Raw genomic sequence first — 27940 nt, forward strand, 5'->3', positions numbered from 1 at the left:
AGACTCTGTCTCTACAAAGCAAAGCAAAACAAAACAAACAAAAAAACATATTTAATCCACACAGCAACTTCTAAAAATAATAGAAAGATACATATTTAAAAAGTCGATAGAGGGATTAAACTGGAATATTAAACTGGACTATTAAACTAATTTTAAGAAGGCAGAAAATAAGAACAAGAAACAAAACAACAGATGGGAGAAATAGAAAACAAATAGCATAATGATAAACTTAATTCAAAGCGATCAAAATTTAGACTCAGGTAAATTACTAAATACTCTAATTAAAAGGAAAGGCATTGTTAAAACTTGGTCAGGAAGCAAAACCTAACCAGGTATTTTCATAAGAAAGTCATTTTAAATATGAAGAAATAGGCTGAAATAAAAAGAAAAAAGATGTGTCATGTAAATACTAATCATAAGAAAATTGAAGTGGTTATATTACTAATACAAGATAAAGTATAGTTCAGGAGAAGGATTATTGCCAGACACTAAGAGAAACATTTAATGATGATAAAAGTGTAAATTTATCAAGAAGGCATAACAATCCTGAATGTGTATATACATATAACAGCAAAACTTCAAAATGCAAGAAGCAAAAAATAATAGCAATAAAGGGACAAACAGATAAATCCACAGTCATAGCTGGAGTTTTTAACATCTCTCTTAGTGATTGATAGAAAAGCTGGACTGGACCCCAAATTAGTTTGTCCATAGAAGATTTCAATAACAATATAAAACTTATTTTCCCAATCAATATTCATAGAACATTTTACTCAAGAAAGGTGAAAAAAAATCATTTTTAAAGTATACATGAGATGTTTAGCAAGATAGGCTATATCTGTTCAATTTAAAAAATCTTAAACTCAAAAGTTTAAAAATTAATTTACATCAGAATTACATTAGAAATAAATGTAATTGAATATGAATAAAATATAAATCTACAGAAAGAAACAGCATGAAAAACTAAGTGAGTGAATATACAAATCAAAATTCTTTATTTCTTTAAAAGACATAGCACTGGCTAAAGAAAAAAGTATAACATTATATTGATGAATTTATAATGTATGCAAACATAAAATACATGAAATAATGTAATTTTTAAATGATTTTTTAAAAAATTAATGACATACTTTAAGCCCTAAATGTAAGAAAATTAAGGAATCTATAGTGTATTCTACATTACATGGGTCTAAGAAGAAAATACAAAGGACATATTTCTGATTTGATGACAATTGGAAATAAAAGTACAGTATATCAAAATTTATAAAATGAAGTTCATAGAAGGAAAAACATAGCTTTTAAAAACTTACACTAGAAAAGAAGAAAGGTCTAAAACAATGCTTTAAGTTATCATTTTAGCCCGGGCCCTATGGCTCAGCCTGTAATCCCAGCATTTTGGGAGGTTGAGTTGAGAGGATTACCTGAGCCCGGGGTTTCGAGACCAGCCTGGGCAACTTGGTGAGACCTCATCTGTACAATAAATCACAAAAACTATCTGGACTTGGTGGCGTGCATCTGTAGTTTCAGCTACTTAGAAGGGTAAGCAGAAGGATCGCCTAAGCCTAGCAGGTCAAGGCTGCGGTGATTGTGAGCTTGCCACTGCACTCCAGCCTGGGAGATGAGTGAGACTCCAACTCAAAAAAATAAAAAAGTAAATTATCATTTTAAAAAATTAGAAAAAGAATAGTAAATTATAGCCAAAGCGAATAGGCAAAAGGAGATAATAAAAATAAAAACAGAAATTAATGAAATGGAAAACAAAAATAAATAGACCAGAAATAAAGAAGGGGAAAAAAATTAACAAGTAAGAAATTCAAAGGGGATTCATACTACTGCATCATTGGCTATAATAATAGCTCCATCTAGTTTTCTATTCCATTTTGGATCTGCAGCTTTTCTTTCTGCAGAGGCTGGTGCTGTTCCTCATGGGCATGCTCTCTCACCCAAGTCCAAGATCTCTCATCTCTGTTCTCAATATCATGCTAATTCCATCAGTACCCATTGTCTTTCCCCTAAAACCCTGTTTTTAACCCAGGGGAAAGTCCCCAAATTCTGTCCTCTTTCTTATGTACAGGAAGCAACTTTTTTCTTTCCAAAATAATCTGAATTCTGTGAGCCATAAGGTACCATGCCACTGCCACTGACAGTCTTGAAAACCCCAAACTGTTTCTTTCAGCTCTAATTAGAACACAAGTGTAAGGAGCTTAAGAAGACTTTTTAAGCCAACATTTTAGTTTCGGAAAAATTGTGAAAGATCTTGAAATGAACCTAGATTAGGTGTTCTATCTAATACACTCTTTCAGCTATGTTTCCCTGTTGTTTTCTTTGAGAGCTAGTTTCAGAAAACTGATAATGCAAATGATTATTGCCCACGAAAATGCATATGAAACCTGCCATGTGGAATGGCATTGATTATGATATTTTCTTGTAGATGATGACCAGTTTTGCATCTATTTGTAAATTTCTTTCAGAATTCCTGATTGTCTATATGTGAGAGCACTTTAAAACTTTTTTTGAGAGAATTGTAACATCTTACCGGTTTCTTCATTTGCTAATGAGTTCAATATAATCTTTGGCATGTGTTAATTTTATATTTGTATAAAAGTTAAGGTTTTATCATTCTAAAACATTGTCATTTACATTAAGGCACAATAGTGGCCTCTCTTTATGGTTCTATGGAAAGCATATATTTAAATACTTGCATGGTGCATGCATTTCATCCTTAGTATACCAGAGAATCTTAAAACAAAACAGAACAAAATAAACATTTTTTTTTTAAAGGGCATGAAATTGTCGCATTTTTCTTTTTAACCACCATTGTCCAGTCCTTTTATGTCAAAGTTCTTAACTTCAATAATGCTTGTAAAAATGGTCAAATCAAGCTATCCTATAAATATCTGATATTTGCAAGAAAAGAACATCTTTGTTTTGCAAATTCAAAATTTAAAAACTGAAGAAGCCACAAAAGAGAAATACAAAAATAATTATAAATAAAAATACCAATAATCCAGAGCTTACAAATTTATTTATGAATGATCAGAAGTTGGTCAAAGACAGAGTAAAACACTATGTTTAACCATTTTGTTGGGGGGGAAGGGGAAAGAAGCTTTGTTGGAATCACACACTCAAAATAACTCTTGCAATAACAGCATGAAGAAAATTTCTGAATTGATTGAATTATAATTATATTAAAGCCTTTAGTATCTGTTTAGTATAACTATCTGACAGTTTTCAGTGGTTTAAAAATTAAAAAGTTAATTAAAACTGGCTGAGATCTGAACATTATCACGTACTTTTAGAGCTAGATAAACAAAGGGCAATAAATTGGAAGAGCAATAGGAATAATTAACATGCTTAAAGAATTGATTTTGGAGGAAAATTAAAATGGAATAAATATAACTGAGCAAATATTAAAGAAAAACATCTTTCACTCAGATAAGTGGATTTATATGGTGGCATAAATTTTTTAAGGCCATCACCCTAACCAGGACTTATCAATCCACTAAAAATATAACCTGTGAGAAAATGAATAGCAGCCAACTGGAATGAACTGTTAGAGAATTGTTTATATGGTGTATGTTCTGAATAAAATAAAAATTTTAACATTTAAAAATATGTATTAGTGTTTGGGCTTTGGAAAAAGTTGGGTGTGAATACAAATAAATTCATATTTACTATTGAGGGTTACTGAATTCCAGACAAGAGGTCAAGTAATTCTTCATCTTGCACCTCATTCAATACTTACAATACTCCTATGAAAGGGCACTGAACTCCTCAGTTTCCTTCAGTTATGTTATGTAAGCATTCTGCCTTAACTGCAAAAGCTCATCTTCTCTACTATTCTTTTGTTCTTCCTCTCTCTCTCTCTCTTTATAGGTGGATGTCATGTATTGCATAAAACTGCTGACTAGAAAACAACTCAGTCTAAGCATAAAGCCAATATTTTCCTTTTTTAAAAAAAAAACTATTGTATCTTAATCATAATACCTTTCACTGCTTTTTGAGCATTGTCTATACACTAGTCACTGTTCTAAGCCTTTTCCATACATTTGATTTTTTAAGACTCATAAAATCTTTATGTGGGAGACATATTATCACCTCCAGTTTTCTGACAGCATAGTACAGGCTCAAACATGTTATGTAAATTAACTAATACCACAAAGTCAATCAGTGCGGATTTGGGATTACAATTCTCTTTGTCTGCCTTCAAAGCTTGTTCTCTTAATTCTTACGGGATACTACCCCCCTGGAAATTGGTATTATATGTTACTCCAGCTTTATAAACACACAAACACAGCCATAAACACATTTGAAGTAAAATTTACATACAAGAAGTGTACAACTCTTAAGTGTACGATTCAACAAATTTTGATAAATGTTTATATCTGTGTAATTATCACACAGGCAAGATATAGAATATATAAATCACCTCAGGATACTTACCCATCCCCCTTCCAGTCAATCCCCAAATAGGCAAACACTGTTCTGATTTTTTATTAATGTGGATTAGTTTTCCTCCTCTTCAACGTCATAAAATAGAATAATTCGGATTATATGCTTTTATGATCAGCCTCTTTCATTATCATAATGTTTTTAAGATTAGCCCGTAACGTGTGAATTGACAGTGCATTTTTTTCAGTATTACATATATTTTGCTAACATTTCTACAAATATTTTCTGATTTTAATGCTATTATAAATTAAATATTTTGTTTTTTAATTTCATTTTCTATTTTTTTCCTGCCACTATATAAAAAAATATAATTCAATTGTGTACATTGAGAACATATGCTTCAAAATCGCAAAATTCACTTATTAATTCTTGTTATCAGTTGAATTATGTTACTCCTAAATTCATATGTTGAGGTTCTAGTGTTACCCAGTGAATATCTAGGTGACGTAGCTGAATATCTCCTCCAAACTCACCTTGCATATCTTTAAGAAACAGAGAGGCCTGCAGTTAGAAGTTCCTCTCTGGTTCAAACCAGTTAAACCAGTGGGATCCAAGTTGGCAGTCCAGTCAACCTCCGAAGAACTTCTAACCTTGTTATAATATGCATTTCATACTAAATGATACACCCCTCCGCAGCCATGACAGAAAAAGGAGAGAAAAAGGGCGTAATCCGAATTCGGGGAAATCTCTGCAAATTTGCAGAAAAGACATGAACATGTTCCCATTGCTTTTCATGTCCAAACCCTTCATTAAAGAAACTCTATATGTTAACCCCTTTGCCTCCCACTGGTGAGAAGTTGATTTGGGAACCACATTTCTGCAGCTTCATTTTATGGCCATAAAATTAAAGCCTGCCCTATTTAAACCACAATTTTGGTTTCATATATTGGCTTTGCAACATAGAACAGGAAAGAACCCCACTTTGGGAGCAAAGCCAACTTTGTAGGTAACACTAGTCCCCAGCACCTCAAAATGCACTTAGAGATAAATTCTCTAAAGAGGCAATTAAGCTAAAATGAGGCCATAAGAGTAAGCCCTAATCTAATCTGACTGATGGCCTTTTAAAAAGAGGAAATTTTGACACAGGGACAGAAGGAACACAGAAGAAATATCACTTGAAGACACAGTTAGAAGGTGGCCCTCTGCAAGCCAAGGAGAGAGGACTCAGGAGAAACCAAACCTGCCTCATAGTTGATCTTGGACTTCTGCCTCCGTAACTGTAAGGAAATACATTTCTGTTGCCACCAAATCTGTGGTACTTTGTAATGGCAGCCCTAGAAAGCATACAGTTCTTGTATTCTGGGAGTAGTTTCCTTAGGATTTTCTATGTAAATACTTATGCCCTCAGCAAATAGAAATTTCATTTCTTCCTTTAAAATCTTCATATCTTCTTTTTACTGCATTTGTACTAGCTAGTTTTGCCATAATTATGATGACAAGAAGTAGAAAATAACCATTCTTCCATTATTCCCAAACTTAAGGGGAAAGTGTTCATATTTGGTTAGATTTCATTTATCAATAATAGATGCTTTCATTATTCCTAGGTATCTGAGTTTGTTTTGTTTTTTAAATCAAGCATGGATGTTGAATTTTGTCAAGTACTTTATCTAAACTTGAAGTGATTATGTAGTTTTCTTCTTTGGTATTTTGTTAATGTGGGTGAATAACATTGACTTTCAAATACTAAAAACAAATTGTATTCCTGGATTAAACCTTGATAGCACTAAGAATTTTTATTTCTATATTCCATGAGGGATGTTGATCTGTGATTTTCTTTGATGACTTTTTTTTTTTTTTTTGGCCAGGTTTTTGCATCAGGATTGCCTTAGCCTCAGAAAATAAGTTGAGAGAGTCCCTCTGTTTCCTGAAGAATTTTTTAAGATTCACATAATTTCATTGTGAAATACTTGATAGAATTTATCATTAAAATCATCTGTATTGAGGCTTTAGATAAAAAGTTCATTTTCTTTTAAAGCCATAGAACTATTTGCATTCTTAATCTTCACTGTGTCAGGTTCGGTCAGTTGTGTTTTTTTTTTCTTTCCAATTTTTTTCATCTCATCCATGACGTTGAATTACTGCCATATGATGGTTCAGTATAGTACTTTATATTATTTTAATATCTTTAGTCATCTGTAGTGGCATCCTTTTGAACTTATTACTTGTTAATTTTTTCCCTCTTAATTTCTAGATCAGTTTGGTTATTTTTGTTTTCCACTTTATTTATTTTTCTTAAATTTTTTTTTAGTTGGAGTCTTACTCTGTCGCCCAGGCTGGAGTGCAGTGGCACCATCATGGCCACCACAGCCTCCACCTGCTGGATTCAGGTGATCCTTCCTCCTCAGCTTTCCAAGTAGCTGGAACTACAGGCATGTGCCACCAGGCCCAGCTAATTTTTTTGGATTTATTGTAGAGATGAAGTCTCACCAAGTTGCCCAAGCTGGTCTTGAACCCATGGCCTCAGGCAATCCTCTCACCTTAGCCTCCCAAAGTGCTGGGATTATTGGCTCTTTTCCATTTTGTTAATTTCTGTTTTTTATTTTTATTGTCTATTTTTTTCTATTCTCTTTGGCTATAACTTGCTATTCTTTTTATAATTTTCTAAAATGATAATTTTAGTCATTGTTTTAGACCTTTTTTCTCTTATAGTATAAGTATTTTAAAGCTATGTTTTTTAAAGTTTTTCATCTATGGACTTCATTTTATAAATGTTGATATACTGCACTTTTATTATCAATTATCTATATATATTGGTTTGCTTTTCATAGGTTGATGGCAACATAAGTGTCTTGGACTATAAGTACTTCCATATGGCATAATGTTGTTCTATATTTGTAAAAGAATAGGCTCTTATAAACAGCCCTACAGGATGTAGATACAGGTTAAAGGGTGATGGTTCAAGACTTATGTAAGTTGGCCAACAAGTCAAATTAATACTTACAAGTGTTTCCTCTGTATATGCTTAGAATGTGGAATTATGTATTTCATGTTTGTAAGATATTTTAGTAACCCTAAGCTTCTCTGAAAAATATATTTTGGCATTGAAGAATTTATCTAACAGGAAGCTCACCATCTGGAGGAAGTAGATTACAACTAAACCAAGAGCCTTTTCTCTTGCCTTGATAATACATGGAACTTGAACTCACTTCTAGCACTAAGTAACTCACAGTCCTTACCTGTAGAAGGCAGAAGAGTCTAGGAGTTTGAAGCATGGTCTCCAGACTTTGACTCCTAATAACTATAATCTTGGGCAAGATACGTAATCCCCAGATTCTGTATGCTCATCTGTAAAAGTGAAGTTTAAAAGCAATACCTGCCCATAAGTTGTAGTGGGTGTTAAATAAGATAACATATATGATGTACAAAGCTAGCAGACAACAAACATTTAATTAACAATAGTTGCTATTGTTATTATTATAATTAATGTAATAGTATCCCCCCCCACCCCAGTCCCCGTACATATTTCAGTGAAGGGGAGACAATTACTACTTCACTCTCCTGGAGAAAAAATTATAGCGGATTAGGGAGCCTCTATCCTCTCTCTGTTAACTCTTACCCGTGGATGGAAGAGTGAGTAATTTTATCAGTAACATTCAATTTCTAATGTGTCAAGCTCAGCTCCTTCTTACATCAGATCTCATTTGCCTGTAGGATATAAAATTCATAAAATTATCTTCACCATTCCTGCCTCAATGGACCAGACTTGCTGTGGTCCTGCAAAGCCAATGTCTAATTTGGGATGAAGTCTGACCAAGCCTATTTTAAATGCAGATCTCGAGCCACATTTTACAATAAGCTTTATCAGTAGTATGATAATTTTATTTCTATATGTCTAATGTTCCTCTCTTTCTATTTGGTTTGACGTTGAATGAAGAAGACTTTGCCCTCCTTGCCCCAAGTTTTGGTTTTCTAAGTCATTTCCACGTCCTTCAGTGCTCTTAACTGCCGTCATCACCATGGAATTCCTTTACAGTTTGAACGTTAGGCAGTGTTCTCCATCTGCCGACTGTGCCTTTGCCAAGCGATGGCCCTTGCCCCTGTTGGACTGCTTCCACAAATGTCTTTGGTACAGTTCCATCGCAGCTGCCAGGCTGATGGGAGAGATGGTGCTGCCTTAGACACTTTCCCATTGTTTGCTGCTGCTACTTCCACTGGTGTCATGACAGAGATTGGGCGCCTCTTGTGACCAGACCCTGGGAGGCTCATGTCATGCTGCTCAAGAAGCAGTATCTTCTAGCCGCAGGCACCATGACTGGCCTGGGGGAGCTCTCCTCTGCAACAGAAGTGAGACACTTCAAATATTCAGGATATGTGCTATGTCTAATCTACCCACACTGCAGAGAAGTGTTTCTTTTCTATTCCCATGAAGATTTCCTCCTGACTGAATGTACAGATTGCCTCCTTATAAACACTCCCATTATTAAGTATGAAACACTTAATCCCTCCCTTTGGGGGACCCTTTATCCTACAGTGAGAAGAAACCCCCTTCCTTCTAGGTTTAGCTGACAGCTGCTGAAACGAATACCCTGGTCGGGGATTGTGAGGCCAGAAGCAAAGGCATATTGTCACTCAGGCAGGAATTTATTGGCCCAGGTTTTATGCAAGCAGCTGCTGCATTTTCAGTTTTGAACTTGGCAAAACTTATTTTAAATACACTTTGCCAAAAATTGTGGCTCATTTGCCTTATTTTTCCCTTTTCCCAACTGGAAAAGAAGAAAGGGTTAAACAGAGAACCACACTGGGGTCAATATGAAATTAAACCTCTAGCAAATGACACACTTTACCTATCAGCATCAGATGTTTTGGGGATATTCATGTGGACAGTTCCACTTAGGTTTATATGTATGTATGTAAGTAACAAGTCAGTTATAGGTTTTAACAGAGTAGACAGCCATTAACTTAATGGTTTGTGATAGTTTACTAATGCTGGGGGAGATTGCTGGTCTAGTAAAATGTATTGATGTGTTTCCTTGCAACCCTGTAATGGTGTTTATTTACTTTCCCAGAATTTCCTATATCAAATGTTCTTCTTAAAATTAGTCCCCACCAATTGATTTACTTTTTTTAAAGGCAGCATGTTGTTTAGTGTCTGTACCTTTATGTGTTTTGTGGAAATCTTATTGGTGGCAATATTTATTTTTATTCCACTGTAATCCGAGAAGATGCATGGTATTATTTTGACCTTTTGAAATTTGTTCACATTTGATTTATGTCCCAGAATGTGATTGATCTGAAGTATATTCCATCTGTTGATGAGTAGAATGCATACTCTGTAGTTGTAAGGTGGAATGTTCTGTAGATGTCTGTTTAATCCATTTGATTTAGTGTTGAGTTAAGGTTTCAGATCGCCTTGTTGGTTTTTTGCCCCGATGATCTACCTAGGACTGTTATTGGGGTATTGAGGTCTCCACCTATGGTTGTATGAGTGTCAAAAAAAGAGAAAGAAAAAAAAAACCCGACTCATTAAAAAGTGGGCAAAGGACATGAGCAGACACTTCTCAAAAGATGACATATGAGCAGCCAACAGACACATGAAAGAATGGTCAGCCTCACTAATCATCTGAGAAATGAAAATCAAAACTACAATGAGATACCACTTAACTCCAGTAAGGATGGCTATATAATAAGTCATTAATAAGTCAAAAACGACAGGTTCTGGCACGACTGCGGAGAAAAGGGAACACTTCTACACTATTGGTGGGAATGTAAGCTAAATCAACCTCTATGGAAAGTAGTGTGGTGATTTCTAAAAGAATTAAAAATTGATCTTCCATATGATCTAGCAATCCCTCTCCTGGAAATGTTCCCAGAGGAACATAAATTGTTCTACTAAAAAGATACCTGCACATGCATGTTTATTGTCTCTCTATACATAACTGCAAAAACATGGAACCAATCCTCCTGCTCATCGAAAGTGAACCTCATAAAGAAAATGTAGTACATATACATAATGGAGTATTACACAGCCATAAAGAAGAACAAAATCATGGCCTTCACAGCAACTTGGATACAGTTGCAGACCACCATCCTACTAAGTGAACTATCACAGACACTAAGAACTGAATATTGCATGTTCTCTCACTCATAAGTGGGCCCTGAACACTAGTCACACTAGGGGTGGGATCTCACAATCCCTGGGCACTACTTGGAGTGAGGGAGGGAAGTGGGTGGGAGTTAGAGCCACCTACACGCCCAAACTTCACCTGCATGCAGCCTACTTATATAGTAAATCCTCACTTGTACCCCACAACTCTATAATAAATAAATTATTTTTAAAACTTTAAAAAATATTTTCCAAAAGAAAAAAACTCATGGCACATGGAACTCAAAAGTCCTCATTCATTTTGGTTACCATTTATTTTTTGGAAAAAGTAACTGCTGTGGACCTGGTTCAGGTGGTCTATATTACTGACTTCCTTTCTACGCAATGGTCTCTCTCTCTGCTTCAGTGCACCTTTTGTGTTACCATTGGCGATGTGTACATCAAGATATGATTCTGGCCCGTGCCACACTCTGTGATTTTCAAATTCTTGCTTGTTGCTAACTTCCTACAGAATGTGTTTCTTTTTATCTTGGTATAAAGGAAGGCCCTTAAAAACCTAGGATGAAATTCTTTCCACTTCTCCTCCTAGACACTTCTTTCTTGTTTCTCTCTTCCTTCTTCCTCATCCTTCTCTCCCCTAGTGCCCATAATTCTAATTAAATGCTTTTTTTAGACCATATCATGCACTTTTATGCATTTCTCCATGAGATTTGCATTAGATATTATCTCTAAATTTCATTCTCTTTTTTGCCTGCTCAGAGAATTCATGCTCATCCTTCAGAGCTCAACACAAATAATATCTCATTATGAAACCCCCAAGTTAATTGTACAGAATTTCTTTCTTTTTTTTTTTTTTTTTGAGTTGGAGTCTCACTCGGTCGCCCAGACTGGAGTGCAGTGGCCACTCCCGGCCACCGCAGCCTCGACCTGCTGGCCTCCGGCCATCCTTCCGCCTCAGCCTTCCGAGTCGCCGGAATTCCAGGTGCGCTCTACCACGCCCGGCTGATTTTTTGATCTATTGTAGAGATGAGGTCTTGCTGCCCAGGCGAGTCTCGAACCCGCGGGCTCAGACAATCCACTCACCTCAGCCTCCCAAAGGCGTGGGATTACAGAGAGCCACCGAGCCCGGCTGTACAGTATTTCTTTGTTTGCATGTTTGTCTTACCAACTGGTTGTGAGCTCATCAAGGATGAAATAGTAACATATTCAACAAGTTCCTTTCCAATACTTATGCCTGTTGTTTTGGGGTGAGAATAGGAAGAGAATATAGACATAAGAACACAGTTGTCTATATTCTTATAGGACTGTCTGCTATGACATTGCTTTTCCCTTCTGTTTGTCATTACAATAGGTACGAACTATTGGCTAGGGACCCAGCATATTTGCACGGTGACCCCAACAGGTCCTACTGCTGGGGCATTAAGACCCAAACCACAACCTCAAGTATTGTTAGCCCTTGAGAGATGGTGCCTCATCTCCTGGTGACCCCTGCTGGTGTCTCAGGATCAAGCTCCTTTTCTCTGAGACTAAGCTCTCTGCTTTGCATTGTATTAGTTCATAATGAGCCTGAAGGCTCAAGGTCATCTACCCTGTATGGCCAAATGTGTGTGCTGAAGGCTGGTACTCCCTGCATCTTCCTAATTGGCTGACCTCCTAAGCCCTCTCTTCCCAGAACAAATAAATAAATTCAATTTACCCTCATAGCAACCCTATAGCTATTATTATACCAATTTTATCAATGTGGAAACTGAGGCACAGGCAAAAAGTCAAAAGAGCCGGAATTCAACCCAAGAAGTCTGGCACTGGAGCCAGTGCTCTTAATCCAGTGCACTGTAAAGTCTTTTATGTTAAACTTCATGCTTAAGTTAGATATAAATGAATATTTGTTTATTGCCTACAGAATGACAGACTGTGTGTGTGTGTGTGTGTGTGTGTGTGTGTGTGTGTTAATTGAATCAATGAGTTGTTGAGAAAATGGTAGAACCATGATACAAATCCTGGTTTTAGACTCTAAAGTAAATGATCCTTTCAACAAATAAAACTGCCTTTGTAGTTCAGATGCCAAAGGTATTTTTTAAAGAATTAACTATTTCCCACTTTACAAAAGTATTCATAACAAAGGTGGCTATAGAAAGGATGAATAATTTTAGGCCCTGAAAGATTTTGCTGTGCACTGACATTTTGCCTCCTTTACTTCAGCCCATTTTGCCAAATGCCTGACTTAAAAAAAAAAAATTTTTTTAAGAGAGACTGAGATTGAAAGCATTAGAATTTTATTCCAGTGACTCAGTCCCTGTTATGTGAAGTAGACCAGAACGAATAAATTGAACTTTGTATATTTAGCATCTCAATTATTAAATGGACCCACAGAAACTCATTCTGTCAAATTAACTATAAAGGTTGTTGCTGTGATTGCAGGTACAAGCATTTATATTTTTGTGCTCTGTCATCATAACTGGTTTTTGCTTTTTAAGTGAAACATCAAATTAACCCATTAAAGCAAAATCCCTGACTCCCATAGGACATCTGAATTAGGTACAGCAGTGTATGGTCTACTCATTCATTTTAATCATGTTTCTCACTCAAGTTAAAACAAAAGTTAAAACAAAAGTTACTGAAATCAAAAGGTGCAGCATCAAATCACTGTAACTGTTTCAGATAGATTACAGTTGTTAGAACCTAAAGAGATTTTTTTTTAATTTTTATTTTTCTGATAATTTATGAAGTCTTTTTTTATTTTTATTTTCTTTTAAAGACGTATTAGGTTGCAACATTAGTAGATACTATAATTTTTTTTTATTTTATGCTTGAATACTATTTTTCAGACTACCTAGTTTTCCTAGTTCTTGTGGAACTCTGGCCACAAGATGAAGATAATTTTCCTTTTTCTGTTTACAGAAGATTCTTCACGGCACTCATGGAAAAAGAAGAAAAAGATCCAACTTTTGGCATCACTGACTTTGGACCTGTGAATGAATATTCTGGTTTTGGAAAGCTGGTGGCAAAAGAGTAGAGCCATAAATCGGCTATGAGGGAATGTGTTCAATGGAGAAAACAAAATCTCTGACAAGATCCAACATATGACTAAATCTTAGCATCTGCTGTGATTTGTAAACCCAACTAAGGCACTTATTTGATTTATCTGGCACATTGGCAACCAATGGTTTTCCATGAATGGACACTGTGGCAACCAGATTAATTGGCTCTACCAAAACAAACCATTCATTTCTTATTTCCATACTGGGAGGTTATCTAGTTGGCCTATCAGCTGTGACCCCAGGAATGTCAGTCATTTATCCTGTGATACATTCAGCCGGGTCATTGTGCCCTGTCAGTGAGGCAATCACAGAGTTCCATCTGGACAGAGGTACAACAAATTATCTTCACCTTGACTTTTATGTTTTTTTCCTAACTTTCAAAGATAAAGACAATTGATTTCGACTTTTAAGAGACACATCTGATATGCCTTGGGCTGTAGGCCAGATATTTCTGCTGTTGAGTTTTTGTATTATTATTCAGACTTCAGTATTTTAGAATTACTATGCATTTGACAAAATTGGCTTTTCTAAAGTTTTAGGGAGAATTCTTTTGCTTAGATGCAGCTGACTATTTTCAGTTTAATACTACAGACAATATACTGGATATAAGAGAAGTCAGGTGACTACTTCAAGTTTACACAGCTAGTTCTTGGTAGATCTGGAATAGGACTGATATCTCTTGGCCCCTTGTGAGGTAGTATTTCCTTGGTATCACACTGTTTTTAAGAAAGTATAATACATTTTAAAATAAGAGTGTTTTTTGAATCTGCTTAAACCAGACAATACTAATTGTTCTCAAACCATTATCCTCTTCTTTTCTAGTAATAGAACCTCTAATTTTGACTTGGCACATGGCCATCTAGAATAAAGACTACATGTTCCAACCTGTAGCTGAAATAATCTTCAATGAGGATAGAAAAAATGATGGGTACAACTGTCCGGCTGCACCCTTATCGAAAAGGCATAACCGTCCATTTTCCTTTTCTTTTTTCCACTCACTAGAGTAGTAATTTGGTCGTGATTCATTTTGGATCATGTTGACAAGGGCAATACACTGAAACTGGTAGAGAAAAAGAAGGAACTGGGATCTCTGATACTATGAAACTGTCTTGCCAGACCTAGTTTATGACTAGACTTTTATGTATGAGAGAAACAAACATTTATTTGTTTTAACTACTGATATTTAGATCTCACTTACAGCAACAGAACATACTGTGCTATTTAATAATTTGCACATGTTTATGTTGCAAGTTAATATTTTATAACAACCAAATTCAGATGCAATAAATGGGTCTTATGCTTGTGCAGGCGTCTGGCAGTTTTGGAATGAAACTATCATTATCGTATATTCCATGAGATGGCTTTTCATTCCATCCTTACAATAACTCACACAACATGACCCCGACATTGCCTCTCTAACCTCATCCCCTACTGCTCTCTCCTCCTACTGGGCTCCAGTCATACTTATGTCTTTGCTGCTCGTAAACATTCCAGATATGCTCAGTGTTCCTTCCTTGGGGTAAATGTTGTTTTGTTGCTGTGGTGGGTTGTTTTGCTTTCTTTTATCCCTCTGCAGCAAACCTCTTTGCCTAGCAATCTGTATATGGCACCTTGTTTCCACAGTTTTAGAATTTTGCTCAATTTTATATTTTCATTAAATTATTTCCTGATGACTTCAATAAATTTCATTCTCCATTGCCTTGTACTTGTATATCCTTTATGTTCTTAATTTTTCTCCGTATTATTTATTTCCATTTTTTCCCCTCCTTATTGAAATAATAACTCTGTGAGAACAGGTTTTTTGCTGTTGCTGTGTTCCCAGAACACTGTCTGGCACCTAAATGTCTCTAAATAAATACTTATTGAACAGATGCATGGATCAAAACTGGAATGTTTTAATAGATATGAATGATGCTATGATATATTAAGGTGGGTTATATTATGCAAATAATTTACTTTGTTTTCTGAAGTATTTATGAAAGGAATTTGGTTTCTCTAGCAGTAAAATCTCTTTTAGTAAAGCTATAACTGATAAAAATTTCACACACTAGTAGGCAAAACTTATTCATTAGCAAACATCTATCAGATTTCATAGCCGATTACTAATCCTGATCTTGAAATTACTAGCAAAATCCTAAAATTCTTAGGGCTTTAGGAGAAAAAGTATCAAATATTTTCTGCAATATATGTTTTACTATTATATTTCTCAACTTTATTTTCCCAAAATACAAAATTTATGCTAAATCTGCCTTGAAAATAGAAGTAAGTGAATAGCAAATAATCCTTTTTTGTAATGCCATTAACCCAAAGCTTAGCTAGTATAGTGGGAATGGATTTGTTATGTTTTGTGTTTCAGATGTCACATTCATTTTAGAAGTCAAAATTAGAGTCTTGAGTTCTGAAGTTAAACTGTAAATCTACCATCAGGCATTTTTAGAATCTTTTCCTCCATTTAAGAACTCTGGATAATCAAATGAGTTACATTTGTATGTAGGAGACTTACTATACTTGCATGTAGAGTATACATCAATTTATTAACCACAAAGCTATTATAATTCTTACCATTTGGTGGTAATAAGAGCAAAAATAGGACAAAACATACATATATATGTGATTTGAATGGTTAAATCAGAAACAGAAAATAATGGGAGATTTTTATCTTTACATTTTTTCCCATACTAAGTGGTCTTCATATACTTTTTGGAAACCCCAATATTTTCCCAATCTGGACCATAATATTATATATATAATATTCTACTAAATAAGCACTTAAGATAAGATATTTAGATATATTTGCATCATCCTTTCTTTCTTGCCAGATTAGGACAATAAAATTAAAAAATTGCATCTCAAGGGAAGATGAAGCTTTGACAAAGGCATCAATAACTCCCTTTTGGTCTTTGGTGCTTCCAGTTATCATCCTTGCTATCTCTGTTCTTCCCTTCCTGTAATTCCTACCCCTCTCCAAGTACTCAGAGCTCCAGCCTGACCAGTTTTCTTCTATTAGGAAGAAAAATTATGTGGTTAATAAATTTATGTATACTCTACATACAAGTACAGATAGTCCCCTACATACAAACCTTCAAGTTGTAAACTGTCAAAGATGCAAACTTAAATCCACATATCCAATCACATAAGTTAGCTCATGTGTCTGGCATACATTGTCATGCATGTACACCCTCTATAAGTGGTTGTGCTTTTGTGTACTTTATAGTACGGTATAGAGTTCATTAGTATATCTTTATTTCAAGTCGAGTATATATGATAAACCTATTATAGTACAGTACAATATAATAACTGATAGTGTTAGTTGGCTAACTAGGCTAACTTTGTGGTACTTACAAACTGGAACAAACTGGACTTACACACATGCTCTTGGAATGGAACTCATTCACATGTAGGGTACTTACTGTATTTCTATTTTAAGATCAGTCTACAGCATGACTGCAGAGCTAAAACAAGTCAATAGATATGTGAAATTCCAAATACAAATAAAGACAATTTAGGGGGAGAAAAATCTTTCTGGCTCCCTTAAAATTATACCATGTAAATGACATCACTTGCCCCACCCTGAAACTTAAAACTGACTTCAAGTATATCAGTCATGAAAAGGGATTTAAAGTTTGTAAGTTCAGGAATAAACATAACAGAGTCCAGTGGCTCTGGGAAGGTCTCTCTGTTGTCCAAACACCTGTAATACACAGAAGATTGTTAACTAATACTCCAAAATCAGAAAGTTTCATTTTATTGTTGTCATTTCAAAATGTAATACTCATAAGCTAGATAACATTCTCAGCTTAATAAAGCATCCAACCCACGTTTTCTAAGATGTTGCTATATGCCTGACTTTGTGCTAGGTACTGAGGGTACAAAGATATTTATGTAAGAAACTCAGTAATTAGGTAGGAATTCAGACATGTAAAGAAATAACTAAAAGGCAATGTAATAAGTGCTATAATAGAAGAACCTATACAGAGCTGTGGGAGCACAGTGATGACAGTAGCTGAGTCACCTGAAAAAAGTCTCAGAAGACTTTCTATAAAAGATGACCTTTGAACTGGATCCAACATGAGTGCAATTTTTGATCAAAGGAAGAAGACAGCAAGCATAAAACTACAGAGAGTTGAAAGGACTCTACAAGAAGGGGGAAAATCAGATGTGTGCATAAAATAATCTGTGTTTATTTACAACTTCTTTTAGGTCCCAGAGAGAAAAGTAACTATTTCCAAACTCAAAAACCATTCGTGCATCTTCTCTTTATTAGAGGTAAAGATAAAAATATGCACTCATTCCATGTGCTGAAAATATGCAATATTTTTACCAAAGAAACATATACCACAGAGATATGGGTAGATATGGGAACTGCTAGATATGTTAGTAGGCATTCTGATAGAAAAAAATTTTTTAACTGTAGTTTTGCTACTTTTTACCTATTTGAATTCAGCTGTCTATTTATTTAACATTATTGAGTGCCTACCAGTCACCATGTGCTTTTCAAGACACTGGCAATTTTTTTACGGAATAAGCCCAAATAACCCGACTTCACTGAGCTTAAAAGAAAGAGATGGGAAATAAACAAGAAATAAATATGTAATATATTCCAGGTGTGGCTAGGTTGACACGTCTAGCAAGCCACTCAAGTAAAAGCAAAAACGTCCGATGAAATACAAGAAAAATAAAGAAACTGTGATTTACAGAATTAGAAACTGGCTGAAGCTATTAGAACTTGAGGATCCAAGATCACAGAGACTCTGGAAACTCAGCAAGGTGAGTAGACATTCTGTTGGCCATTTTTTCTTCTTAGGGCGATGCTTGGGATGGAGCTAATGCTAAGAATTGAGTCAGAGGAATAAACACCCCTTTGTGTGTACAGGAGTCATTTGGTCCTCTGGGTGTTACGATCTGGGGAATGGGAAATAGACAATTATGCTATGATATTCTGGCTACTGGTGCTACTGTCCTTTGCCTTTTGTTAATGTAAACCAAAACCAAAATTCTAAGCCACCCAACTACCTGAATAGAATGCCCTGGGCTAAGGGAAACCTGAAAAACTAAATTCCAAGCTATGATGGAAAAGGAGATTGGATGTGCCTCGGTATACTCCCTCCCGTGTGAAGTTTAGGCACAACTGACTAGCGTTAACATTGAAAGAGAGATACTGAGACTGGCAAAACAGACCTTGTGGCAATAAGATTCCAAGTTCCAGCCTGACTCTGATATAGCATCATATGACAGATAGCAGGCCCTAAAGAAAATCAAAATATTTTACCCCAAAATACATTTACTTGACATATTTTGAAATAGCCCTGCAAAGCTATCTTTTTATGATGGCCATATCTGCATCTTTAGCATAGACAAATATTTTCTCTTTAGGTCTTCCCAGATCTAGGAGGGATTAACTGAGAGCATGACAATTTTTAAAGTCTGCATATTATCTCCAAGGGCTGCCACCTATGAGACTTCATCGACAAAATAAGAGCTTTGGTCTTCAAAACCTCCCCTTATCTGAAACTCAACTCTCTCAACCAATGAATGGTCAACTAAAGGATCCCTAAAACTCACAAATGACTTAGAAGTCCCTCATCTTCGAGATGCCCTGCCTTTTGGAGCCAAACCAATGCATACTTCACTATATTATGTCCTTGCCTGTACACTTCTGTCACCCTAAAGTGTATGAAACCAAGCTGTAATCAACCACCTTGAGCACATGTTCTCAGGACCTCTTGAGACTGTGCCTTGGGCCATGGTCTCTCATATTTGGCTCAGAATAAACCTCTTTAAATATTTTATGGATTTTGGCTTTTGGTCAGCATCTCTGACCCAGGAGTCTCATGACTTCTGTTAAGCAGCAGCATAGCCAAAAAAAGCTTTGAGCAATCTCCAGGAACAAAAGTCACAAAAAATGGGACTGTCAATGTATCCAGAATTTAAGAATCTCAGATCCAGGAGAGAAAGGGCATTGTGTGTCCAGGTCTGGAGACCTCTTTTGTGGTCATCCTCCTCCCTCAATGGTGGAAGATCTCTAAATGATCTGGGGTCAAAATTTTTTCTGTTACCAGGAGCCAAGTGTGTTACCAAGTCTCTTTCACCTTGCTGCAATGAATGTGCACCTCTAGACTAAGGGTAACAGTGTTTGTTGCCCTTTCCACAGAAGCTTAAGATTTTTACTCCATAGAGAAGATAAAGGAGAAGGTTTTAGGGAGGCATTATGCCTTTGCCTTTTCCACAACATCTGTTATTCTCCTCCACTGTGTCTGCAGCAAGTTGGAGGCTTTCTCAAGACTCTCATTTGGCTCCTAATCTCTCCTTTAAGCACCTGTTGAGGTCTGTGGTGATCATGCACATATGCTCAATTTTCCTTTGTGACTGCAGTATCCAGAGGTTCTATACAGTCATGCTAGACCAAAGTTAGCTTTCAGCAATTTGTCAAAAATTGTGATTAAATTATTCAGAACAGATTTTATGGGGTCTGGCATCAATTGCAAAAAAAAAAAAAAAAAAACACAAATGTTCATAGTCCATTTCTCCTCCATGTTAGTGTTTTTCTTTAGCTTTTGGGTTGGGTGGTTGCCCCATAATCTCAGCTCTTTGAAAAATTCAAAGACAACTACAAACTTGCAAATTATCCGTTTTTTATATTGTAAGGGAATGATGCCCTTTTCAGCTTTTCACATCCTAAGCAGAAGATAACTCTTTTTTTTTTTTAACCACTAGAACACACAGTTTCTTTGTATGTTGGGAAATAACCACTCACACATTCTCACACTTTTATAGCAAATGCTTTTCTTGAATTTTATATGTTCAAATATTTTTACCACAAAAAATAAGCATTTGAGGTAATAAATAATCAAATTATCTATGATTAGTATGAGTTAATCGTTCCATATTACATACATATATCATAACATCACTGTGTACCCCAAAATATATATAATTATAATTTGTCCACATACAATGGAATTTTAAAATGTAAAAAAAAAGAACAATCTAATAATGATAAAATTCTTTGTGAGAAATAAAATAATTCTTTTCAAAGGGTTGAGCACATGCTTGTAGATTTACTCTGTCAAAATGCTTTGGTCCATTGGCATGTATAGCTTTTTTATGTCATACACAAACAGATGGCACAGAAGTGTTAGTCCTCTCATCATAAACTAGTAGAGTGGCAGGCAAATTAATGAAACACATGTCCCCTTTTTCTGATATTAATGGTACTACCATATGATAACAGACTAAAATTAGGCTTTATAAAATCCCATTTGCCATGGCAGTTATGTAACTGGAAGAAAGTTGTCTTTTAACACACTTCACCAAATTAAGTAAAGGCATTAAATTAAATCAGCAAGCAGTCTTAAGCTAATAGCAACTTGTGTCCTAAGTGGTAAATAAGTGACTCATATTTGAACAAAGAAGTAGCTCATGGGACTTAAAATATAAAGACTAGATGTGTTATGTTTGAATAAATCTGCTTGGAAAAAAAATACTTCTTGAAGAATATTTTGGAAAATAGAGGGTTTCGGGGAAAAGCTTGTTAAACACAGGTCAGTTTCCTACCAGATAAAAGCGCTTGTTTATAATTAATCTGATGGTGATAAAAAGGCTTTTAATTAGATTTCTAACACAGAATGGGAAAGGATAGGCTTGGGGTCTGAAACACAGAAGAGTTCAGCCATCTGCTGCCAACTAGCTCTTGCCAACATGTGATTTGCAAGTTAAATTATGCCAGCTGATGACATATGGTACTTCTTTCTTCTTTAAATATCTTACTCAAAATGAGTTTGCTGCTCTACCACTTGGCTAAATACTAAATACTCTCAAATGCTGAGTTTAGACTTTCAGAAGTCACAGCAGTTGCCACAGTTTTTCTTAGCAAACAACTCTAAGTAAAGGAACATAGATATACGTTGCTCGCTCATATGTTATTGTCCTGTGGTGATTGTGAATCATGGAAATTTGATCTCTAAGGTATTCACATTTAGAATTTACAATTTTAAAAATTTCTACATAGTTTTAGAAGGCAAAAGTCACCTCTCTAGGTTTTCATCTCTATTAGGAAAGGGGAAATATGGTCTAAGAAGTCAAAAACCTATTTGAATCCATTGCTTCCTCTCTGACATGATGTGTCTGTCAGTTGGCAGAAAAGTTGAGACTTAGACTGCAGCTGCTGTCAAAAATTTAAACCATCAACACCCTGAAAAACAATGTTTCCTTATTCCCAGTGGTCTAATGCTGCGATATTCTGTTTCTCTCAAGGTTTTAGGCTTGGTAATAACTATATAGTTTTTATTTCCAGAATTATTGATTCAATCTGGCTTGAATTAAGACCACAACATTTTTCTAGACCCTTTCATCACTCAACATCCAGAAAAATCTCCACAACAGTTTTAGTAGGAGTTACCTAAACAAATCTATGTAAGGCAATAACTATAATTATGTTAAGACTGTACAAATACACTCACACACACATACACACACTCACACACACACATACATCTTCAGTGGATCACATCACAAATATCTCTGAATGTGATTCCTATGGACACCTGAAGGCATAAACTTGAGGCTATTGGATCGGAAATGATGAAACCTATTGATCAAAATTTTTGTCTCATCTACTTGTATTCCCTGTCTAGCCACAAATTTTGGATAATGACTATAACTTATATCTACCAGTGGCAGTTCTCTTTAGGTACGACTTGGTATCTTGACAAACTTGCAGCATTTTCTCCAGTTGTCACTGTGGACCACATCACTTATAATCAAATTTAATGCCTTCTCTTTACTGTACTCATCCTCTGTAAAGCAAAGACTTTATGAATTCCCAAATGAGGCAACCTATCTTAAATATCCCATTACTGTTTGTCCCTGTGGTCATAAGAGTGTTTAAAAATTGTATAATCCACGGACAAATATAACTTTAGGTGAGTGAATGGACGCATACAAAATAAAATGCTAGTAGAGCATGAAATGGTTATTTTGGGTTTTGGTAGGAAGCCAATGATGGTTAGCAACTGAGATTTTAGGGAAACTGACTGACGTGAGCACTGACCAATCGTACAACAACTGATTTAGAATAGTACCTTGAACCAGGAGACCCCTGCCTGTGTCAGGATTTAAAACTTTAATTGTTGAACTGTGTGACAAGAGGCAAAAGTGAAGCAATGGGGATAGGAGAAAATTTGGAAAGTTGCTATATTAAACTAGTCCAAAATCATTTTTTATGTTTTAAGAACTGATATGCTATGTGGCTATACAATGACTGCATATTAATCCTGGTCTATGGATTTACTTCCAAACAGTGAATTGTTCTAACACATAGGGTTTCAGAAAATGAATCCTCATAGTTCTAAGAATACACTAAATCCTGAAGTTAATGCTATCATGTCTCTTTACACCACCAATATCAATAAGGCACAGAAAAATCTTGTACTTATTCAAAGATAAGTGAATATGATATGCGTGTGCCTGTGTGTGCTGGGAATGGCAGGTATGAGTACCTGATAGTTCCAAGTGCTTAAATGTGTGATCCAAATGTGTAGTCTTCACCAGACTTTGAATGCAGATATTATCACAGGAGTAGTAAAGTCTTATCTCCAGTATCCAACTCCTAGTTTTGCTTGCAGATATCTACCCCATCTCACCCACAGTATTTCTGAGTCCTTGGAGAGTGTCTATCATGTGCTTATGAAGCAGAATGCCAGTCACAGAAGCAGCATGATACCCTTCATGTTCCAACTGTTCTTCAATCCACTACTCTTTTCATGGCTCTCTACACATGAGGTTTTCTGATTGTGCCTCAGATACTGCTGCTGCTGATATCTTGAAGACACTGCCCCATAAATTTATGGTTCTGCTGCTGCCTGACTAGGACTTCAGACGCCAAATTCTCTCTGTGCTGAGGAGAGAATATTCCAGTAATTAGACCCATGTGGCACTTTGTCACAGAGATAGAGTAGGGATACCTCTTAAGAGCCTGCTAGGTAACCCTCCCCCCGCCCCGCCACACACACACACACACACACACACACACACACACACACACACACGAATAGAAATAAAGGAAAATCTTTAGTATCTTCAAAGAAAATTCTAGGCACCTAGTTATGCTTGAGAAACAAATGAGAAACCTGATAAGCAAAAAGGTTTTAATAGTTTAAAATATAGGGAAGGAAGTTAGATGCAAGATGCATGGTTCCCTATAGAAGCTAAAGGTACCAATCATGTACCTTATCCTGAGGTGGACCTCACATCTTTAAAATAAAATAATAATTTAAAAAGAAAAAATAAGGTAATATCTTAAACTATGTCCCTGAGTTATTTTACAGAAATCCAGACTCCTATCAGATGGAAAATTCCATCTACTGGCACACAGACCTCAGATTAAGGGAGAACTGAAGACTGAACTCTGACCACCATTCTTTGTTCTAAATTTTTACCTGAGGTCCCTGGAGAGAGTCACACCCAACAGGTCAAATCTTTCTTCAGACCCAAAGTTTTTAGACAAAGTTTTGCTGACCAATTACATATACCCCGCCTCCTGCCAAAAAAATCTCTCAATTGACCACTGACCTGTAAGCTCCCACTCAAGCTATCCCTCCTTTTTGTGCCAAACCCATGTATAACTATATGCATTAATTTATGATTTTGCCTATAACTTCTGCTTTCCTGAAACATACCCCTATCTTTAAAAACCCTTGCTTTTATGCCATCAGGGAAGTCAGGCCTTAAGCATAAGCTGACCGATTTTTCTTGCTTAGTACCCTGAAATAGACACCCTCCTTTCTCTTGCTGCAAATTTATTATTGTTTTTATTGCACTGGGCAAGCAGACCCAGGTTCAGTTCATAACACCATCAAAACCACAAGGTATCACTACTTTTGCCCTGTCTCACACAGTCTTTCCCCTCCTGTTTTTACCCTTATTTGACAACTGTTCCTTCTGAACTCAAAACAATTCTAGAAAGGCAGTGAATCGAATGACCCATAACAGGATGCAGCTCAGACTGAACTATAAGAGCGTCCATTTTCTTGCATGCAATGATTTACCCAAGCGAGGTAGATTAGAATCCTTCTCAGAGGTTGGCAAGGTGGCTGAAAAAGGGATGATTTTTCTCCTTCTGTGAGATCATAATTTTAAGAAAAAACTAGCTAAGTCTGGAGCCTCTAGGAGTCTTCTTCATACCACATGGAGACAGTCTGTCTGAGAATAAAGCCAAGAAGAGGCAAGCACAGCATGATTTAGAATTGAGCTCGCTAATAGTGTAGCTACCATGCAGTGTTTTACATTTGAACTCCTTCAAATTAAATTAAAATAATTCATCTCCCTGTTGCCATTAGCCACACTTCAAGTACTCAGTGGTCACATGTGACAATTGTATCAGACAGTTCAGATATAGAACATTTTAATCATCACAGAGTATTTTATTTGGGATAGTACGATCTAAAGGAAGACACAGAGTTCTAATTTTATCCTTTAAATCCCTGGATCCAGCATTGCCTAAAGCTGGATCCACCTTAACTTTCATTTTGATTTAAGCTAAAATAATGAAAGCTTGTTTAATATTTGCGACCTTTAAAAATTTACAAACAAAAACGAGCCCTCAGGCCTTTTCCTCAGAATCAGATTCAGAAAACAAACAACCTCCTCACATTTTCCCAATTTCATCCCATGACCTTTCCTGACAAGACTTACCACCCCCTCCTTCAGAAAACATATACACACACATAAAACACACACCATGAAAAGAGATCTGGGAACAGGGGTTTGGTAGGCATTACCCAAAAGCCAGCCTCTACTGTCAATGACAACAAAAATCAGATATTAGTTACAGTGGTGAAAACTGATTTTATTCAGTAACTGCTAACAGCAGGGGAAAAAGCTGAGCTGCACCCTGATTTGCACAAGGTGACTGGGCATTTTAAAACAAGGACTCAACTGGCAAATTACAGAGATGGTCAGTGTAAATGCCATTAGGTCAACTGTGTCTGTTGGCAATTATTGTGGTTAGGGTTCTATTCTCCTACAAAACTGAGAAAACAGAGGCCCTATCCTTCCTGATGATTGTATGTCAAAGGAATGGCTTTCTGACCTTTGAGAAAGATACTCCTGAGTTGTAGGACATACATATACATTTCAAAGGGACAAAAAAAGGATTCCCAATTTAAGCCTTTTTTGAGCAAACACTCTAAGAGGGAATATTCTCTAGGAAGGTATTCTCTAAGAAAGGGAAGCCTATCATCAGAATTTGACTAGCACTAAGGAAAAATCCTTTTGACAGCCCAAAGCTTTTCTAGATGAGAACTCAAAAGAGAGCTGAGTCATCCCGGGAACATAGCCTTAGGCTGCTATAAGTCATGTTTAAATTTTGGTCAAGTCTCTGTAGTGTAGGGGTTTGAACGGAGTGTTTGTACCTAGAATTTTTTGCAGCTCTCACTACCTAGATTTTTCCAGAGTGCACAGCCAATTAATTTAAATCAATTAATTTAATTCACAAGGCAAACCTCTGATGCAGATTTTATTATCCACTTTACAGATGAGAGAACCAAAGCTCAAAGGGTTTAAACTACTTGTCCAGCTCACATACTACGAAACTGAAAAGCATAGTGGAGCCCATAGTTCTGATTAAAGGTTGTGTTTTTCCTCATCTCACCCATAACTTTGTCTCCTTACAGAATTCCCTAATTTTTCATGCATGTTTCTATAACTAGTTTTCACAGATGTGCCCTTGCCTTGAAATGACAAAGCTCATAAGATGTGACTAGAAAGAAAAAAAAAATCTACAAAATGTCAGAAACTTGTGATTAACAGGCAGCAGGTGTATAAACTGAAAGTGCGCGACTCACATCCATTGTCGTCTCAGCAAATGGCTTGGTCCTAAAGTTGCTGAAGGGGGAAATTTGATTATCTTTGCTTCCCCAGAAGACTGATAAATCGAATTCAGACTGCTATTGTTCCAGATACTGCCTGAATCTTCCATAGGATTTTAATCAGCAGTAGCATTATGTAGCATATGGGAGCTATTTGGCTGAAAGGAGACTCCAACTGTCACTGGAACATCCGCCCAACATGAAAGAAAAATAATAATACAAAATAATGGGACTTTCTTATCTACAGAGCAGCTTCCCTCTGAGAAACTCTGTGGTTTACTGTACTACATCTTTACAACATCCTGTTAGGTGGGTCAAGGAACTACTTGACTATAATCTTGGATGCTTACTGGCTGATTCCATCAATATTTAAATGTCTTTCATAGCTCTTTCTCTATTTCCACCTATAAATCCTATTTCCTCTCAATTTTCTCTCTCTGTTTTCTTTATTTTTTGATTAACTCTCCCCCATCCCTCTCCATGTATGCATCCTTATTCTTCACTTATCATTCTCAGTACAAATTTTCTTCCTCTCCTATTCTTTTTTAAAAATAAAAGCCTAGGTTAAAAATTCAGGGTTCATACAGAAATCAAGTCTATAGCTCAATTATATCATCCTGTTTTTCTACAGTAATGAGCAAATGCAGACATCACTTTACTTATTCACAAAACTCTATTGAATGTGTTTGTTTCAGGATTCAAAGGTGAGTAACACATGGCCTTTCCCTTCAAGCACGGAGGACAAGCAAACTAATGACAATACAACATGATTGTGTCATCATCTTACCAAACTCATTGAAGTACAGGAAAAATATGGAAAGTTAGCGGTGTGATGCCTATGGTTGCTGGTCCCTAAAGCTTCCAGGTCTGGCTCCAGAGACAGACTCCCTCTTCCCCTCTTAAACTTTCTTAACATGCCTCAACCCCCACCTCACTCCTTTGCCCCTCCACACTCCGAAATGTTATGAAAGGATACTATAAAGAATTGCATAACCGTCTCACACACACTTGAGAATGACATTGACTGAGCTCACCTGTTAACTCATGAGTCAGCATTTTAAGTAAACAAGAAGCTAAATCTAAATTTCTTGGCATACCCGAGGGGGGACTCAAAAAACCCCGGAATTATCTTTTGGAGAATAGGCCCCTTGTGGTACACTCAGAATTTGTTCCTCCGGATCAAATGGTCGACTAAAGTTTTTATCTGGAAGTTTTGAGAAGGTTGCATCACGATTGCAGAAGAAATTTCCCGATTTGTGGCAAACAGGTGACTGGTTTTTTCACCACAATGCACCTTCCCACGTTGTGCTGAGTGTTCAGCAGTTTTTGACCAAAAATATCATGATCCCCATACCCCACCCTTCCTATTTACCTGATCTTGCCCCAAGCGATTTGTTTTTGTTGTTGTTGTTGATTCCCCCAATGAAAAAAGTCCTCAGAGGGAAACGTTTTTGCCATGTGGGAGAGGTGAAACAAAAAAACATCAGATGTACTAAAAGGCATAAAATTTGACAAGTTCAAAAACTGTTTAGAGAAGTGGA

Source organism: Carlito syrichta, unplaced genomic scaffold (assembly GCF_000164805.1).
Source record: "Carlito syrichta isolate Samal-C Ts95f unplaced genomic scaffold, Tarsius_syrichta-2.0.1 Scaffold302359, whole genome shotgun sequence".
Lineage (NCBI taxonomy): Eukaryota > Metazoa > Chordata > Mammalia > Primates > Tarsiidae > Carlito > Carlito syrichta.